Source organism: Capricornis sumatraensis, chromosome 8 (assembly GCF_032405125.1).
Source record: "Capricornis sumatraensis isolate serow.1 chromosome 8, serow.2, whole genome shotgun sequence".
Classification (NCBI taxonomy): domain Eukaryota; kingdom Metazoa; phylum Chordata; class Mammalia; order Artiodactyla; family Bovidae; genus Capricornis; species Capricornis sumatraensis.
The window spans coordinates 38,933,733-38,952,493 of record NC_091076.1 but is presented as its reverse complement, the minus strand read 5'-3'; the positions used below and the strand labels follow the sequence as shown (position 1 = coordinate 38,952,493).

General features: G+C 40.2%; 1 protein-coding gene across 11 annotated transcripts in view; it reads left to right on the top strand.

Annotated features, from left to right (window-relative positions):
* DLG2 (discs large MAGUK scaffold protein 2) overlaps nucleotides 1–18,761 on the top strand; it is a 1,427,929-nt gene that overhangs the window by 638,164 nt on the left and 771,004 nt on the right. The window lies entirely within an intron of this gene.

The window sequence follows — 18,761 nt, the reverse complement described above, 5'->3', positions numbered from 1 at the left end:
GAAGCACAAGCTGGATCAAGATTGCTGGGAGAAATATCAATAACCTCAGATATGCAGATGACACCACCCTTATGGCAGAAAGTGAAGAGGAACTAAAAAGCCTCTTGATGAAAGTGAAAGAGGAGAGTGAAAAAGTTGGCTTAAAGCTCAACATTCAGAAACAAAGATCATGGCATCTGGTCCCATCACTTCATGGGAAATAGATGGAGAAACAGTGGAAACAGTATCAGACTTTATTTTTGGAACTTCCAAAATCACTGCAGATGGTGACTGCAGCCATGAAATTAAAAGACACTTACTCCTTGGAAGAAAACTTATGACCAACCTAGATAGCATATTGGAAAGCAGACACATTATTTGGCCAACAAAAGTCCGTCTAGTCAAGGCTATGGTTTTTCCAGTGGTCATGTATGGATGTGAGAGTTGGACTGTGAAGAAAGCTGAGTGCCGAAGAATCGATGCTTTTGAACTGTGGTGTTGGAGAGGACTCTTGAGAGTCCCTTGGACTGCAAGAAGATCCAACCAGTCCATTCTAAAGGAGATCAGCCCTGGGATTTCTTTGGAAGGAATGATGCTAAAGCTGAAACTCCAGTACTTTGGCCACCTCATGCGAAGAGTTGACTCATTGGAAAAGACTCTGATGCTGGGAGGGATTGGGGGCAGGAGGAGAAGGGGACGACAGAGGATGAGATGGCTGGATGGCATCATTGACTTGATGGACATGAATCTTAGTGAACTCCAGGAGTTGGTGATGGACAGGGAGGCCTGGCGTGCTGCAATTCATGGGGTCACAAAGAATTGGACACGACTGAGCAACTGAACTGAACTGATACTGTATTTTCATTTATGTGATATTAATGTGATCTCCTTAACTACCATTACCATGCTTTTCCTTTTTTTTAGTTTAAAATAATATGTGATGGATTTTAAAACCTCGCTCATGGAGAAAAACACAGCAACCCTGCAGAGTTTTGAAAACATGTTGTTCAGGCCTTGGCAAAGATTTGAAAAATTAGGGAGATTTTGTGTACCATAAGCCTAAAATATAAAGGTGTTTTAGAGAAGAATAAGAAAAAAGGTCAAAGACTGCCCAAAAAAGGCCAAAGAACGCCTAGAAAAAGGTGACTGAAAGGTATTAACAGGATATTCATCAAAAAAGAAAAGGCCAATAGCATCCAGAACCTTGCTCAGGCTTACTATTAAACAAACAATGGTATTAAACAGTTTTTCTCAACCCAGTTGGCAAAACATTTAAAAGGAAGATTAATATCTGCTGCCACTGAGTGGGCCTGGAAATTGGAGCAGGCATTTATTGTTGCTGTTGCTCCATCACTCCGTCACATCTGATTCTGTGCCGCCTCGTGGATTGCAGCACACCAGGCTTCTCTGTCCTTGACTGTTGCCAGGAATTTGATCAGACTTATGTCCATTAAGTTGATGATGCCATCCCACCATTTCATCCTCTGTCGCCCCCTTCTCCTGTTGCCCTCAGTCTTTCCCAGCATCATTTCCAATGAGTTGACTCTTTGCAACAGGTGGCCAAAGTATTGGAGCTTCAGCATCAGTCCTTCCGATGAACATTCAGGACTGATTTCCTTTAGGATGGACTGGTTGGATCTGCTTGCAGTCCAAGGGACTCTTCTCCAGCACCACAGTTCAAAAGCATAAGTTATTCAGTGTTCAGCCTTCTTTCTGGTCCAACTCTCATAGTCATACATGACTGCTGGAAAAAATCTTAGCTTTGACTAAACGAACCTTTGTTGGAAAAGTAATGTCTCTGCTTTTTAATATTCTGTCTAGGTTGTCGTAGCTTTTCTTCCAAGAAACAAGTGTCTTTTAATTTCATGGCTACAGTAACCTCCACAGTGATTTTGGAGCCCAAGAAAATAAAGTCTGTCACTGTTTCCATTGTTTCCTCATCTATTTGCCATGAAGTTATGGGACTGGATGCCATGATCTTAATTATATGAATATTGAGTTTTAAGCCAGATTTTTCACTCTCCTCTTTCACCTTCATCTGTATATGCATAATATACATTCATAATAAGGATACATACCAAAATGTTAAAAATTATTAACTCTTGTTAAGGATTTTGAGGTAATTGTTAGTTACTTCTTTTTGTCTATATTTATTTTCTACACTTTCCATAATAAACACACAATGTGTGAGTTCTCAGGTGCTCAGTCATGCCCAACTCTTTGTTACCCCTTCAGACTGTACCCATCATGCTCCTCTGTCCATGGGATTTTTCAGGCAAGAATACTGGAGTGGATTGCAATTTTCTCCTCCAGGGAAACATGCAATACATTTATATTAAGAAATAAAAATGTAAGTATTTTTTCTGTGCTCTCATCCAAGCATGAATTCAGACTCTAGATCAACATTTAAACTTATTTTTTTTCTTCTTCAGTTTACTAATTATTCAGTTTCATTAGTCAGGCAATTTCCTTACTTCCAGCCTAATTTTTATTATGAATGGCTTTAAAAGGAAATTTACATTAAAAAGTAAATGTTTGACAGATGAGTTCTTTAAAACTTCCATTATGAACTTTGATAAATTGTTTTAAAGGCATGCAAAATGAATAAAAGTGAGGTTTATGGAAAATCAACCCAAATGAGGAGAGAAAAGATATTTCTCCTAAATCACTAATCATCTGTCCAGAAATAGCCTTATAAATTGTAGGATGCAGTGCAAAATCAAAGTGGGAGGCCTTTGTTTAAAAACCAGTAAGAATTAAAAGGTGACAGTGGCAGTGCCTTCTAAACATAGGATCTCTTTCCACTACACAGATCTCACCCTTGTGAGGTCAACCTCTCTCTCCCCAAACCCTACACATAAATACGTCTTGACTGTAACAACATTTAGTTACCCTGGTTTTATAGGTCGGAAATAGACGCTAACAGTGATGTGAGGTAGAGCATTCTCTATGAGTCAGACAATGGTGGGTTCTAGTGTGTGTTCGCACTCACTTCATGAGCTTGCATGCTGTCTCCCTTCCTTTACTTCCCACCCTAAGGGTCTCAGTCACACTCGGAAGCTTATCCTTGCCCTTAGCTGTTCGCCTTCCAAGACCTCTCTGTCGAGCATCACCTTCTCTGAGCACCACCGCCTCTGTGTCCTTATCATTTGTTCTAGTACACCTCCTCTCCCCACTGGGACCTTGAATCTGGCTTCACTCACTCTCCTCCTCCCCTTGGCCTATGTGCCTTGATCCGTCACTCTAATTTTCCATCTTACACACTCAGCACTTTTTCTCCTCTCTCTTTTTTTCGTGGTCACCTCAGCCCTTGTTAACCTACCTTGGTTAAACTTACACCTTCCTAATTACTCCATGCCAGCGCCTGAGCAACTAGACATGGCAAGAGAAGCACCTAGTCATCTCACTTTAAATTTATAACTGTTGGCTTCAAGCGAACTCTCAAAACAACCAACCAGTTCTTAGCAATTTCTTTAGAAAAATCCATTTCTCGGTCTCTGGGAAAAGAGTTTCCTATCTCATTTCATCTCCTCAAATCTCAAACACCCCCTCCCTCATCCTCTCTCTTAACTATTAATTTCTCTCCATATGTCCTTGAGAAAATCTAAGCCATCAAATGAAAACCGCCTTACTTCCTACCACCAGATTCACTAGTGTGCTCTCTCTGTTCCCTAATTCTCTCCAAGGCCAGCTCTTCGCTTGTAACCTGGACTCCATAACCTCTTGTCTATTTAAGGAATTTGCTTCTGGAGTTTTCTCCTCTCTCTGCTGCAATATCAGTTTCTCGCTTGCCTTTTTTTTTTTTTTTTTTTCTGGATAAATTTAATTTAGCGTGATAATAGCTCTCATCTTAAAAAAAAAAAAATGTGTCCCAATGTTCCTCATCCATTATTGCCTCGTTGTTCTATTGAACTCAACCAAAAATCTAGGAAACCTGTCTATCTGCATTAACTCCACTTTAGTACTTCCTTTTCTTATGTTGACCTATTCATGTTTTCATCCTCACGGTAGCTCTAAAACGGTCCCTGTCAAAGTCACAGCAAGTTCCATCTTGCTCATTACAAGCCTCAGTTCTCAGTCCTGACTTCTCAGCAGCACTCTGCAGCTGTCTCTGCCTCCTTCCTCAAAGGTGTTCATATCTTGCCTTCCAAAACAAAGGACTCTTCTGTTGATTTACCATCTCATCGGTGCCCTTACTCAGTCTCCTTGCTGGTTCTTCCTCTAAATGTAGGAACACTCCAGAAACCCAGTACCCAAATTTGATATATTCCCAACAGAATTCATGATTTCCCTGTACTTCCTGTCCTCAGGGCCTAAGCTGCTTCTCTCTTAAAATTCATCATCTGAACTCATCGACTGTATAATATTCCTTGTAATTCAAGCCAAAAATAATGTATCAAGAAGTCTTGTATAATTACTCTTTTCCCCTTGGTATCTGGTGAAAGTCTTATTGGTGCTACCATAAAAGTATATTTCAAAATCAGTCACATCTTTGCACTCTGTTGACTCTTGGTCCAAATCAATATCACGCCACGCCTGGACCACAGTAATAGCTTCTGCTTCTGCCCATACTTTTCCAGAAGGTAGCCAGAGTGATTTTTTTTTTTGAAGTAGAAACCTGATCAGACCACTTTTATTCCTAAAACCCTCCAAGAGGTAATAATTACACTCATTATCATCACCTACAAGGCTGTATATAATCTGACTTCTGCTTCTTTCCCCAATATTATGGCCTAACCTTCAGCTCCTAGAACAGTTCACTTCGACCACACTGACTTTCTCATCATTGCTCACATGCCAAGCTTTGCTCACCTGAGGCATTTATATATGATATTCTATGTGCCTGGGAAAATCTCCCCTCGGCTCTTTATAAGATTTGCTCATCTCATCATGAAATATCAACTCAGATGTCTCCTTCTCAGAAAAATCTCCCCTTTGTACTCCATTGAAGTTAGTGCAGCTTCCCCACTACACTTTTTTTTTTCCTTCTCATAGTTTTATTGTCCTATAATTGTCCTTACTAATACCTGAAATTTATAGTATTTATTTATGTATTTCATTTATGTATTGTCTACTTTGTTAACATCTATCTCCTCCTTAAATATATGCTATATGTAAATAGATAGTAACTCTATATCCAGTTTGCCTAGAACAGTGTCTGGAATGCAGTGTGCATTCAGTGACTATTTGGGTTTATGCCTGTGCTCAGTCACTGCAAGTACAGCGAAACAGGGACACATGGCCTGTGTTTGACTCTGGCTCTGTCGCTTACTGGTTAAGTTACTTTGAGTTGAGTACTTAATGTTTCTGTGTCTTAATTTCCACATCTGGAAATGAGACTAAGGTATTTATAACCAGTTCCTAAGGCCTTTGTGATTATTGAAAGTGAAAGTCGCTCATAGTGTCTGATTCTTTGCAACCCCATGAACTATACAGTCCATGGAATTCTCCAGGTCAGAATACTGAAGTGGTAGCCTTTCCCTTCTCCAGGGGATCTTTCCAACCCAAGGATGGAACCCAGGTCTCCCACATTGCAGGCAGATTCTTTACCAGCAGAGCTACAAAGGAAGCCCAAGAATATTGGAGTGGGTAGCCTATCCCTTCTCTTATGAATGTTAAAGGAGTTAATATAAAGGTTTAGAATAGCATACACCATTTTTATTCTTAACATTTCCTTCATGGTAATTTGATAGTTCTCACAAGCATTATTTATAGGATCACTGAGGAAGCTTAAAACCTAGCTTCTCAGTCTCAGTGAACAATTTACATCAATCCAACAGGAATTCTTTTCATGCCAGCTTGCCCTGTTCTTTCTCCCCATTACTTGAATTGATGTTAGACATCCAATGAATCAGCCTGCCAGTACAGGACACGTGAGAGATGTGGGTTCAATCCCTGGGTTGGGAAGATCCTCTGAAATATAAAATGGCAACTCAGTCCACTATTCTTGCCTGGAAAATTCCATGGACAGAGGATCCTGACAGCTACAGTCCATGGGGTCTCAGAGAGCTGGACATGACTGAACAAGGGAACACAATAAGGAAGTTATGGTCTTTGCTCTGTGTGTTACAGCTCACATTTTTTTATGCATTTCATCTCTGTAACATTTAATTTAGTAATAAGCTAATCACATTTACTAACATCCCGGTGAAGTGGATATTGCTAACTTCATTTAACACATTAGAACACATAATTTAAATGAGTTTAAATTAAACTCAAAAATTAAGTCACATGTCAAAAGTCACAGTGCTAGTCAAAGATAGAACTAGGATTCAGCTCTATGCCCACCAGACATGAAAACCTAAGCTCATTGCCGCTGAGTTAAATTGCACCAAATTAAGCTCAAGTGTTTTTTCCTCCAAGAGATTTTTCTTGACTTCCCCTCTTGGGAAAGGTTCCCCTACATAAATTAACACAAGTAGAGAATTTCTCACACTAAATGATGAAGAAAATGTCTTTTCCACTGAAATGTGAGTTCCTTGATGGAAGGAACTTTATTGTAGTGTTCTTCATATTCTGCACAATTTGAGGGCGTGTTGATGACTCCTTCCCTATAGTAGCATTAGTCAATGCGTTGGCTGCTTTGCTGCACGTGGTGAATCCCACACCTGTCTTATGGACGCTTAGGTGTCAAACACTTTTTGAACAAGGGCGCTGAGCACAGCCCTTGTTTCATAGACTTTCACCATCTGGGGGAGGACACAGAGAAGTAAATGGGCAGAAACCATAATGAAGATCAGAATGCAGTGACTACCCGGCCCAGAATGGAGTACTTCTCTGAGGCATTGTACCTGAAGGGTGAAGGGAAACTGACCAGGGACAAGGAAGGAGAAGCGGACCTCTCAGGAAACAGCGAGTGCAGATGTGCAGGGGTCCATGGCAAAGTGACATGCTCAAGGAACTGCAGTAGCACCAGTTCAGGATGGCTGTGGCTCAAGGTTTGAAGTGAGACTCCGAGAGAGAAAGCAGGCAGGAAGGATGGACAGGACTGGAAACATAGATGCCTTGGATAGCATTTAAATTTTAAATTGTATCTTGGAGATAATGGCGAGCCTTTGGAAAATTTTAGGCAGAAAAAAGTGACATAATCATACTTGTGTTTGAAAAAGATCACTTTAGCTGCAGTATTAGGTGTACAGGATTCAGCAGACAATGCAGATGTGCCGTTTAAGACATACAATTAATGACTGCTGCTGCTAAGTCACTTCAGTCGTGTCTGACTCTGTGCGACCCCATAGATAGCAGCCCACCAGGCTCCCCTGTCCCTGGGATTCTCCAGGCAAGAGTACTGGAGTGGGGTGCCATAAATTAATGACTAAATTCTGCCAATGGTGATGGTGGAGGAGATGATTCAAAATATTTTAAGAATCTTAGGACAGATTCTGATGTTTTGTAGGATGAGAAAATGCCAGAGAGAGCAAAGATGTCAAAGACGCCTAGACAATAGCCCAACAAATTCCTTTCATTTACACAATCTAGGCCTCTCAGCCGTGGACACCTGTGATATTTCAAGCCTTTCTGACACCCTCAACTCTTGTGACATTAATAGAGGTAGCTGAGTATAATGTCTGTGCCTCTGAATGATTTATCCATTATTCATGTATGAAATTAATAGGTTATGTACCCCTAATATGGTTTGTATCAAAAGAAGCCAGTTGACCCAGCATGGATAATAGATTCATCATGCCTTCATAACCCTGACCAGCATGCATAACTACAGTTTAGCAGAGATGTTGAAGTGACTATCTGACCATCTGCCGACCCCTACCACAGCCTCCAAAAAAAGAAAAAGAACATTTGGAGTGTTTTCCTGACAGCTGCAGAATGTATGGCCATGTGACACTATTTGAATATTCTGTCTGACACGTCGGGGATATTCTTTTGCAATTTTTTTTTAAAAAGAGCTGAGCCATATTCCTAAGTATAAATCATTGATTTTGTTACTTATTATTAGACCCATGCCAAAATCAACATATCTATAGGGCAGAGAAAAGTGACTGACTTACTACACCCTGCAGATTCTTGCAGATGAACTGAGTCTGGGTTATCAGGTGGATAACTTGGGAATTTTTTAAACAGTATTTGTAAACTGCAGGTAAGCAGTAACCAAGTAAAGTTGTCTACTGATGAACTCTCTAGACTAATCCAGGCTTCACATTAACTAGAAATTCCTTAGGTATCTGAATCAGGTCAAATTTATTTATCTCACACTATTGAGTTTCCGTGAAGATGAAAATTCCTAAATTCAAATGGAATTAAGGGTCTGTTGCTTCAAGTAATGTAGAGGCTTTAGGTTTCTAAATTTCAGATTTTCTTCTGGATCTCTTTAGCTGTTTCAAATTAGTAGTAACAGGAATAAAAACCCAGAGTCCTGAAGCTATTTGATGGGATTTCATATAGTCAGCTATAGTACAGTCTTATTCTATTTTAGTTAAATAATTTTAATGCTAGACAATCTTCTTAAACTCTAAATTTTACACATTTGCAGTTATCAGTGTATATTTTAGTGTGATTGAAATATATACACACATATGTATGTTTACAGATATAGATACCATCCAAACATAAGTGTGTATTTAGATGTAAAAATATTTACTTAATATGTGTAAATTTTCATCAAAGTGTTACTGGCTTTGTGGAAGGTATTGCAAGTTTTCTAGAACAAGTGTAGATTCACATAAGTCAAAAGAAGCACAATTTTTGAGTTCAGACTTTCTTTTGAATCCAGAATCGGCCACTTTCTATGTGACCTTGAACAAATGACTTAACCTACTAAGCCTCAGCTTTCTTCATGATGAAGGTAATACTAGTATCTGTCATACACCACTGTTGTGAAAAACAGAAATAACGTGTAAAATGCCTTAAATAGTTCATCGAACAGCATAGATGCTCAATATTAGTTTTTATAAAGTGTATAAATGCACCTTTATCTAAGCCTCATTCTTTTTTTCAAAGATGTCACTGTTGGTTAACTTTAGGTCATGATTCTGAGCCTAGGTCAAGTGGCAAATGTATGCTTCTGCTTTTCTGTGTGTGTGTGTGTGTGTGAGAGAGAGAGAGAGAGAGAGAGAGAGAGGTTTTTTTTTTTTATGGCAAATGCTAAGCTGATCTCCAAAAGGTATTTGTTCCCAATTATTAATGCATTTTAAGTATATAAATGGAGTCTGCCCTTGAATTTGCAGCCATAGCTTCTTCTAGAATAACTCCAAACTTTTTGTAGCTCTGTCTTCCCTTCTTTGTTGCTGCTACTGCTGCTAAGTCACTTCAGTTGTGTCTGACTCTGTACTACCCCATAGATGGCAGCCCACCAGGCTCCCCTGTCCCTGGGATTCTCCAGGCAAGAACACTGGAGTGGGTTGCCATTTCCTTCTCCAATGCATGAAAGTGAAAAGTGAAAATGAAGTCACTCAGTCGTGTCTGACCCTTAGCGACCCCATGGACTGCAGCCTTCCAGGCTCCTCCATCCATGGGATTTTCCAGGCAAGAATACTGGAGTGGGGTGCCATTGCCTTCTCCGCCCTTCTTTGTTAGCTCACAAGAATTTAGCTCCTGGCTAGACAAGCAGTTAGTGTTTTCTTTTCTGTTCAATAGCTTTTGGCTATGATATTTGCTTCAGATGGTTTTAAATATTTTATTCTAATGATCTTTCACTTCCAGTCTCTACATATGAAAGTTATCTTTTTTTTTTTTTTTTTGTCTGCACATTAGAACTGGCAGGAGGAACATTCTTCTTCTTTGGGGGAACTGCTTCTCTCCCCATTCCAACCACATTTTGAGGACCACTGCCAGTTGTAGCATCCAGGGTCACACAGTTGATTGAACTAGAGCTACTCATTGAAATTACCTGGCAAGCTAGTAAAATAATAATAATAACACAGATCCCTGAACCATGCCCTAGACTGCATGAATCAGAATCTTAGGTGTGTGGGACATGAGAAATCTTTATTTTAAAAACTCTTCATGGGGACTTGACGTACAGTTTACAGGCTGCCACCTGAGTCAAACTAAGCCAAATACGAGCACTCCTCAGGATTGTGGAGCTTGTGGAATGGAGAGATGTTACATTCCAGCTGTGCAGTAGAGTTCTGAGAGATGAGAGAAAGAGTGGTTGCCATATGAATTTCCTCCCTCGTGGAGCAAGATCATCTGAGAAAATGAGGCTTCCCACAGAGAGAGAGGGAGAGAGAGAGAGACAGAAGTTAACAAAGAGGGAGAGAGAGAGAGAGCACACTGGCAGCATCCAATTTCTATGTTATATCTACCCTAAAGACCCAACCGGACAGCCACTCTCTTCTCAGTGGCTACATGAGACCTCCCCTTAAATTCTTAGCCAGACTGGTTCAAATCTGGCATCCATAACTTGCCTAGTGTATGTATGCAAATATATCTTGGTGTTGTATTTTCGCTATTACTCTGAGAAAGTTTTTGAATAGGTCCTGCCCCAGGCTCAGGCTGCCATAGCCTGTTCTCAAAATAAATGTCACCTTGCTTAGATTTATCTTCTCTAAAGTCTAACCGTGTCTCCCACCACTGAGGTAAGGTCATAAAGCCGAGCTCTCTGGTCGGGAATAGTGTTGGCAGGTTGTAATAAACCTTAATACCACAAAGCTTACACATGCATCTCCTGTAAAGTAACCCATGACTGTGTTTCAACTCCTAGGAAATAAAAGAACAACCAAAAAAGTGGCAGGTAAAGAGAATGCCTACTGACAAGTTTATGAATTTAAGTCTTTACTGTCTAAAAACTTTTCTGATTTGGAAGCTAGCAAGTTTTTTGTACGTGTGGAAAGAGGTTTGAGGTGTTAACCATTGGCCTCAGATGTCAGAAAAAAAATTTACTGTGAGAAATATGGTTTACAGACATGTGGGGAGTCATTAATCTAACTTTTCTTCAGATGCAAGCATCAAAGTCTTAGGACTGAGGATTACCTGGTAAACATACCTCAAAGGCCTGATTTAGATGAATGGGCACAAAATGCCCTTAGCTGAAATTCAGCTGCTGACTCCAGCCTTCTCCATTTTCTTTATAGCTCCAGGCTGACTTATCTCCCTTCTTTCACCCCACAAACCATCAGTCACTGGAGTATTACCAAGTGCCTCCCTCCAGTTCCTTACCCTGAGCCTCACATCATCTAAACTGGCCAATATATTTCCTTCTGGAGACCACTTGTTATACTGTGACCCTCAGCTTTTCCTGACATCCTCTTGGTTATCACCGGCACATCTGATGCTATTGCAAGCACATCTGATTCTAAAATTAACTGCTTTTAGACAAAAATCGACAACGGGATAGACTTGCCCAGAAATGGCAAAATTCTTCTATTCCCAAATGAGTTTTCTAATCAGAGTAAATCTGTTTTCTTGACCTGTATATCAACATGATGTGGATGGTTAAGGAGGTTTTGCAAAGAAAGCTCTAACTCAGGGATGCTCTAAACTTCAGAGTCATGATGGAGATACTAGGTCCTGAGATTATTGGAAAACAAAGACCCAAGAAGCAATGTAGGACAGGGGCCCAGCAATCACACCTGAGTTACTAAGTACCCCATCTTGAGAACTGGTAAAAGCTGGAAATGTTATCCCTTGCCACTGAACAAACTCTAAGGGATGAATCTCTGTTTTTCTGTAGATCAATTGTCAGGCTAACGGCACATGTAAACTTAGTCATTTTTAGTGTTCTTTTTTTTTCCCCCCTCAAACACTTCAACCACCTCCAGAGATATCTCATAGTTCTGTGTCCTTATTCAGTGACAAGACAGCCTACACATTGTTTGGTCACGTGTCCTCACGGGTAACTGCTGCAACACCCATGGTTTCTCTCTGAGCTGTTCCTGCAGGTCTGCCTGTTTCTGCCGACGATGTAGTGGACATTTGTCAGTTTTCTACCCATTTCATTCTTTTCACCCTTTCCTCTTTGCTAACTGAGTCCAGATTTTGGTTCAGATGTCCACCTTTATCCACACAACCCATGTGCTTTGATGGAGGCTAAGGAAACTCTGAACTCATGCAATAGGTCCTTACTGATTTAAGCCAATGAACACTGATGGAGAAAGGCCCTTAGCCTCTATCCGTGGTGAATAATCAACCTATTTCAGTATAATCAAAGTGAATTGTGACTCCTGCTTAGAATTCCATGACAGAAACCCACCCCCTTTCATGGGCAGGAATGAGGAAGCCTCTAGCTCAGATAGTAGCTTAGAGCCATTTTATGGCCAGAAGAATATTACAGCTTTAGAATGAAGTACCATTTTAGATGGCCGAGTAGGTAAATGGGTTAAAGAACAGTCTTAGTGACATCTTGAGACCGAGAAGGAAACCATCTCTGAAGCCCCACTTCTGAATTTCTGTTAATCTCCTTTGTTGTGTTACCAGTTTAAATGGGGGGTTCTGTGACTCACAACTAAACAAATCCTAAATGACACAAATGGGTCATGAGGAAGCTTAAACTTTAGGGCCGCATCATCTTAGACATGCCTGAAAATCCTTTATCTCTGAAATTGTTCCTTCTCTCTTATTCCAGTTCAGGGCTTCCCAGGTGGTGCTAGTGGGAAAGAACCTGCCTGCCAGAGCAGGTAGACATAAGAGACAGGAGTTTGATCCCTGGGTCGGGAAGGTCCCTGGGATGAGTGCTTGGCAGCCCATTCTAGTATTCTTGCCTGGAGAATCCTATGGACAGAGGAGCCTGGTGGGCCATGGTCCATAAGGTCACAAAGAGTCAGACACAACTGGCGTGATCTAGCACGCACACATGCACATTCCAATTTGAGGAGTCTCTCTCTCTCTCCCCTGCCCCTCCATTTGGGAAACCACTTATTCCCTCTGCAGAGGACTCCTCTTTCCTCTTTTACTCCTCCAAAAACCCTTTAATTTCTTCAAAGGGCTTAGGTTTTTGGAAACAGAAGTAGGGAGGTCTTTGCAGGCTGCTTCTGACTTCCACTCTCCCTCTCCTTACCTCCCTCTACAATGAATACCTGCTTTAACGGGAAGAAAGGAAAAAGGAAAAAAAACAGGGAGAAGAAAAATAGTTTTTAATATCTCAAAATAGAGATGCACAGTAGGGAAACTGAAACTTATTTGAGAAGCAATTAGAACTAGTGGATTTGAAAGCTTCTATTTTATCTACTTAGCTTGATGAGATTTATGCATTTTTGCACTTTCAAATCGTCTATCCTTTGAAGAAACAGAATATACATAATAAGAAAATATTCATAGATATCAGAACCTCCAAGGTGTACTTTTATAGTTTAAAAATATTTGGTCTGTATAGACTCAGCATAAATTAAACAAAGACATTTAGTCATTGAGAAGAAAGTCACCTTGAATTTAATTCAGGATCACCAGCTAGGTTCTGTTGATCCTAAGACTGCTCTTCACTCCCTTACTATCTTTGACTGAGAAGTTCTTCCTCAAAACTCAGCTTATGTGTTAGCTTCTCTGAAAAGCTTGGTCCAGTTCCCCAGTCAGAGTTAGCTTATCCATCCTTTGCATCACCTCAGGGCTTTCTCATTGTCATCTGTGTTCATATCCTGTCTACCTTTTAGGTAGGGGCCCTTAATGGCTTAAATCCTTTTCATGCTTGGCATTTACATCTGGCTGTTTTTAATCACTTCCTGGGTAGCTCAAATGGAAAAGAATCTGCCTGCAGTGCAGGAGACCTGGGTTCAATCCCTGGGTCAGGAAGATTCCCCTGGAGAAGGTCATGGCAACCCAGTCCAGTATTCTTGCCTGGAGAATCCCATGGACAGAGGAACCTGGCAGGCCACAGTCCATGGGATTGCAAAGAGTCAGGCACAACTGAGCGGCTCACACACACACACAGAACAAAGTATATCACTAGCAGAGTCACTAGAAGATTCATTTATGTCTCTTGACAAGATACAGAGATTAGTGTTTCATCCTGATGGTATATTGTATACACAGACATGTTTCTATACACACTCACATACATGTATAAATTTTGTACACATTTTATATATATATTTCTTTCATGTATTTGTATGTGTTTACATGTGTTTATAGTTGGATGGGTGGATAGGTAGATAGGACCTTCTTTTAAGCTGGAGCCAACCCTCATGCTCTCTCTAATGCTGGTGCCACACTAAGTATATCAATATCATTTACTGAAAGTCTAACTTTGTATGTTGTTTACTCCTTTTTGATTATCTCAAATTTTAACAATTAGTCTATGACATACGTTTTAGAGCCTCTCTTTTACCAAGAAGAAAACTGTAGGTCAAAGAAGTTAAGGCATTTATCCATGATCACAAAATTAGTATGTGGCAGAACTGGTTGAGCTGTCTTCAAATGTGGTGCCATCAGCAAGCAGGAAAAATATGGAAGATTTTTTAGAATAGAGTATTCTCGAACCAGCCATGATATATTCAGATGATTGCCCTTAAGTCTTATACGTTTATCAAAAGGAAACAACAAGCCCAATGGCAAAATGTCTTTGATTCACATCGCAAGGTTGAAAGCAACTTCAAGAAAAAGACAAAGACAGTAGGAGGTGGATGGGGAGGAATTTATTTCTCTGTGGGATTGTTTCTTAATGTTTGAGCAATAAGTCATGTGCCTTTCCCCACCATTTGCTTAAACTTTACTCATGGCTCAATAATGCTATCCTAACGAGAAAAACAACAAAAATGACATCACATCTTGCAAATTTGGTATTATTCTAATTCAATAAATCCAATTCAAGCTGTGTTTCAACTGTATTTTTTAAACTTTCCTCCTGAGAATATATCCATGTTTTATGAAGCCATAATTGGTTCTACTATGCATACAGCTTTATTTCTTCATTTAACTAATATACCATATAATTATCATGCATCTCATGCTTTAATATATTTCATTATTTCAAATATTTTTCAGATATCATTTCATCTTTCAAGCTCCCCTGTGAATTAGGAAAAGAAAATTTGCCACTCACTTTAAAAATGAGCAAACGAGGGCTCAAAAAACATTGACATGGGTTTCGCGAGGTCACTCAATACAGAGCAAAGGCCAGTCTAAATCACATCTTTAACTTCCAGCCTTGCTCTTTTTTCTTCAACTCTTGTTGTTGGGTTTTGTTTTAATAGCAAACAAATCCAAATAATTGGCTTATTAAGGTAAGTTCAGTTCAGTCACTCAGTCGTGTCTGACTCTGAGACCCCATGGACTGCAGCACACCAGGCCTCCCTGTCCATGACCAACTCCGAGAGTTTACTCAAACTCATGTCCATTGAGTTGTTGATGCCATCCAACCATCTCTGTCATCCCCTTCTCCTCCTGCCTTCAATCTTTCCCAGCATCAGGGTCTTTTCAAATGAGTCAGCTCTTCGCATCAGGTGGCCAAAGTATTAGAGTTTCAGCTTCAGCATCAGTCCTTCCAATGAATACTCATTGGAGGTAAAACAAACTAAAAATATCAAAATGTGGTTCATTAATTTCTAAAGTTAAGCTGAAATCAGAAGACTTTTTCTCATGTCAAATTAGATTTGAAATCACCCAAATAATTTAAACTTGCTCTTTTTTTTTTTTTTAAGTTTAGATTGTTTTTGTTTGTTTGTATAGAATTTTAAAACCCTGGGCCTAATACCTCATTCAGTTTTTTAAAATTAATTTATTTTAATTGGAGGCTAATTACTTTACAATATTGTAGTGGGTTTTGCCATACATTGACATGAGTCAGCCATGGGTGTACATGTGTTCCCCATCCCGAACACCCTTCCCACCTCCCTCCCCATCTCTTCCCTCAGGGTCATCCCAATGCACCAGCCCTGAGCACCCTGTCTCATGCATTGAACCTGAGCTGGTGATCTCTTTCACATATGGTAATATACATGTTTCAATGCTGTTCTCTCAAATCTTCCCACCCTCGCCTTCTCCCACAGAATCCAAAAGTCTGTTCTTGACATCTGTGTCTCTTTTGCTGTCTCGCATATAGGGTCATCGTTACCATCTTTCTAAATTCCATTTGCATGCGTTGGAAAATAACTATCATGAATGTTTAGACTCATGGGAAACACATAGAAATAACAAGTTTTTATCTTGTACTTCCAATAAGTGGGAAAGCCCTTTAACCCTCTAAATCTTGAACATTACTGTTTGGAAAGTATTTCTTACATTGATTTGACTCTCTTCTAGTAATTTCTACCAAATTGTTTTACCAACACTGGAAAGTATTTCAAGTGTGGACTTTACAGCACTTTAGCCTGAGATCAAACTGTGGCTTTAACACTGGTTACCTCTGTGAATGTGAGCAAGTCACTGAGTCTGTACCTCAGTATACTCACCTATAAAATAGGGATAATAATAACACCACCTTCATAGGATTGTTGTGAATACTAAATGTGTTCATAAACATAAAATGAAGTACTTAAAACAGTGCCCGGCCCTAAAAAGTACTATCCGAGAACTGGCAATTATTATTGTTACTGGTCTACTTCTCTTCACGTGAGAGGCCTTGAATTTTACCAAAATAAAATCAACATCTACTTCATCTGCAGACTCTTTCTTCTGCAGAAGAACCGCAGCTTCCCCATGTCTTTATTTCCCCCATGATCTTCTTCCTCTGGCAATGCTCCTGATTATTGCTTTCCCTCCTACATTTTTTCTTTCATTCTCCGGATAAGTGTTGATTGTGATGCCTGGAATTTATGCTTTTTTCACTCGGCAGGCATTACGTGAGCATCTCTTTGGTCACAGGTGTATTAGATGTTGTGAGCAAGTGGTACCTGATACAGTCTCTTCTTCAGAGAGCTTAGGAGTTAGTAAGGGAGCCAGATGTGTGAATTAGAGTCATTACTTCAGGGAGATCTACTACCTGGAGTGCTGACCAGACTTGCTGTCTTCTCTTCTGTCACTGTCTATGACATAAGCCTGAAACGTGTTCTTTCATACAAACTTTCAGTTCAGTTCAGTCGCTCAGTCGTGTCCGACTCTTTGTGACTCCACGGACTGCAGCACACCCAGGCCTCCCTGTCCATCACCAACTCCTGGAGTTTACTCAAACTCATGTCCATTGAGTCAGTGATGCTATCCAACCATCGCATCCCCTGTCAACCCCTTCTCCTCCCGCCTTCAATCTTTCCCAACACCAGGGTCTTTTCCAGTGAGTCAGTTCTTTGCATCAGGTGGCCAAAGTATTGGAGTTTCAGTTTCAGCATCAGTCCTTGCAGTGAATATTCAGGACTGATTTCCTTCAGGATGGACTGGTTGGATCTCCTTGCAACCAAGGGACTCTCAAGAGTCTACTCCAACACCACGGTTCAAAAGCATCAATTCTTCAGTACTCAGCTTTCTTTATAGTCCAACTCTCACATCCATACATGACTACTGGAAAAACCAGAGCTTTGACTAGACAGACCTTTGTTAACAAAGTAATGTCTCTGCTTGTTAATAAGCTGTCTAGGTTATATACTCTGCATATAACTTTTCTTCCAAGGAGCAAGTGTCTTTTAATTTTATGGCTGCAGTCACCATCTGCAGTGATTTTGGAGCCAAAAAAAATAAGGTCTGTCACTGTTTCCACTGTTTCCCCATCTATTTCCCATGAAGTGATGGGACCAGATGCCCTGATCTTAGTTTTCTGAATGTTGAGTTTTAAACCAACTTTTTCACTCTCCTCTTTCACTTTCATCAAGAGGCTTTTTAGTTCCTCTTCACTTTCTGCCATAAGGGTGGTGTCATCTGCATATCTGAGGTTATTGATATTTCTCCCACCGATCTTGATTCCAGCTTGTGCTTCTCCCAGCCCAGCATTTTTCATGATGTACTCTGCATAGAAGTTAAATAAGCAGGGTGACAATATACAGCCTTGACGTATTCCCTTCCCAGTTTGGAACCAGTTCCATGTCCAGTTCTAACTGTTGCTTCCTGACCTGCATATAGGTTTCTCAAGAGGCAGGTCAGGTGGTCTGGTATTCCCATCTCTCTCAGAATTTTCCACACAGTTTGTTGTGATCCACACAGTTTGTTGTGATCCACACAGTCAAAGGCTTTGGCATAGTCAAAAAGCAGAAGTAGATGTTTTTCTGAAACTCTGTTACTTTTTTAATGATCCAGCAGATGTTGACAATTTAATCTCTGGTTCCTCTGCCTTTTCTAAATCCAGCTTGAATATCTGGAAGTTCATGGTTCATGTATTGTTGAAGCTTGGCTTGGAGAATTTTGAGCATTACTTTACTAGTGTGTGAGATGAGTGCAATTGTGTGGTAGTTTGAGCATTCTTTGACATTGCCTTTCTTGGAGATTGGAATGAAAACTGACCTTTTCCAGTCCTGTGGCCACTGCTGAGTTTTCTAAATTTGCTGGCATATTGAGTGCAGCACTTTCTTTTAGGATTTGAAATAGCTCAACTGGAATTCCATCACCTCCACTAGCTTTGTTCATAGTGATGCTTCCTAAGGCCCACCTGACTTCACATTCCAGGATGTCTGGGTCTAGGTGAGTGATAACCATACAGACTTTACAGTGGTAAAATAAAAACTCAGGTCTTTGCACTGATCACTTTTTAAAGTGAATGTTTCTTAGTTCATAGCATGTTTCTCTGTGTCTGCCTTCAGCAATAAAATTTACAAGTGCCAAGGTATTCTACAAGGGCTATTTATTACTGCTTCAAAATTAAACTCATGTCAGTGTTATTTAACTGCCTTCTTTTCAAGCATGTTACATTAGGGACAGGCTGTCTTTAGCCTGGGCTATTCTGACAGAAATTACAACACCTGCTTTTTAGAGCAGTCTGTCACGTTTGGCAGTGCCTGTAAGGATGGTTTTAGGTGCATGGACCATGTCCTGTG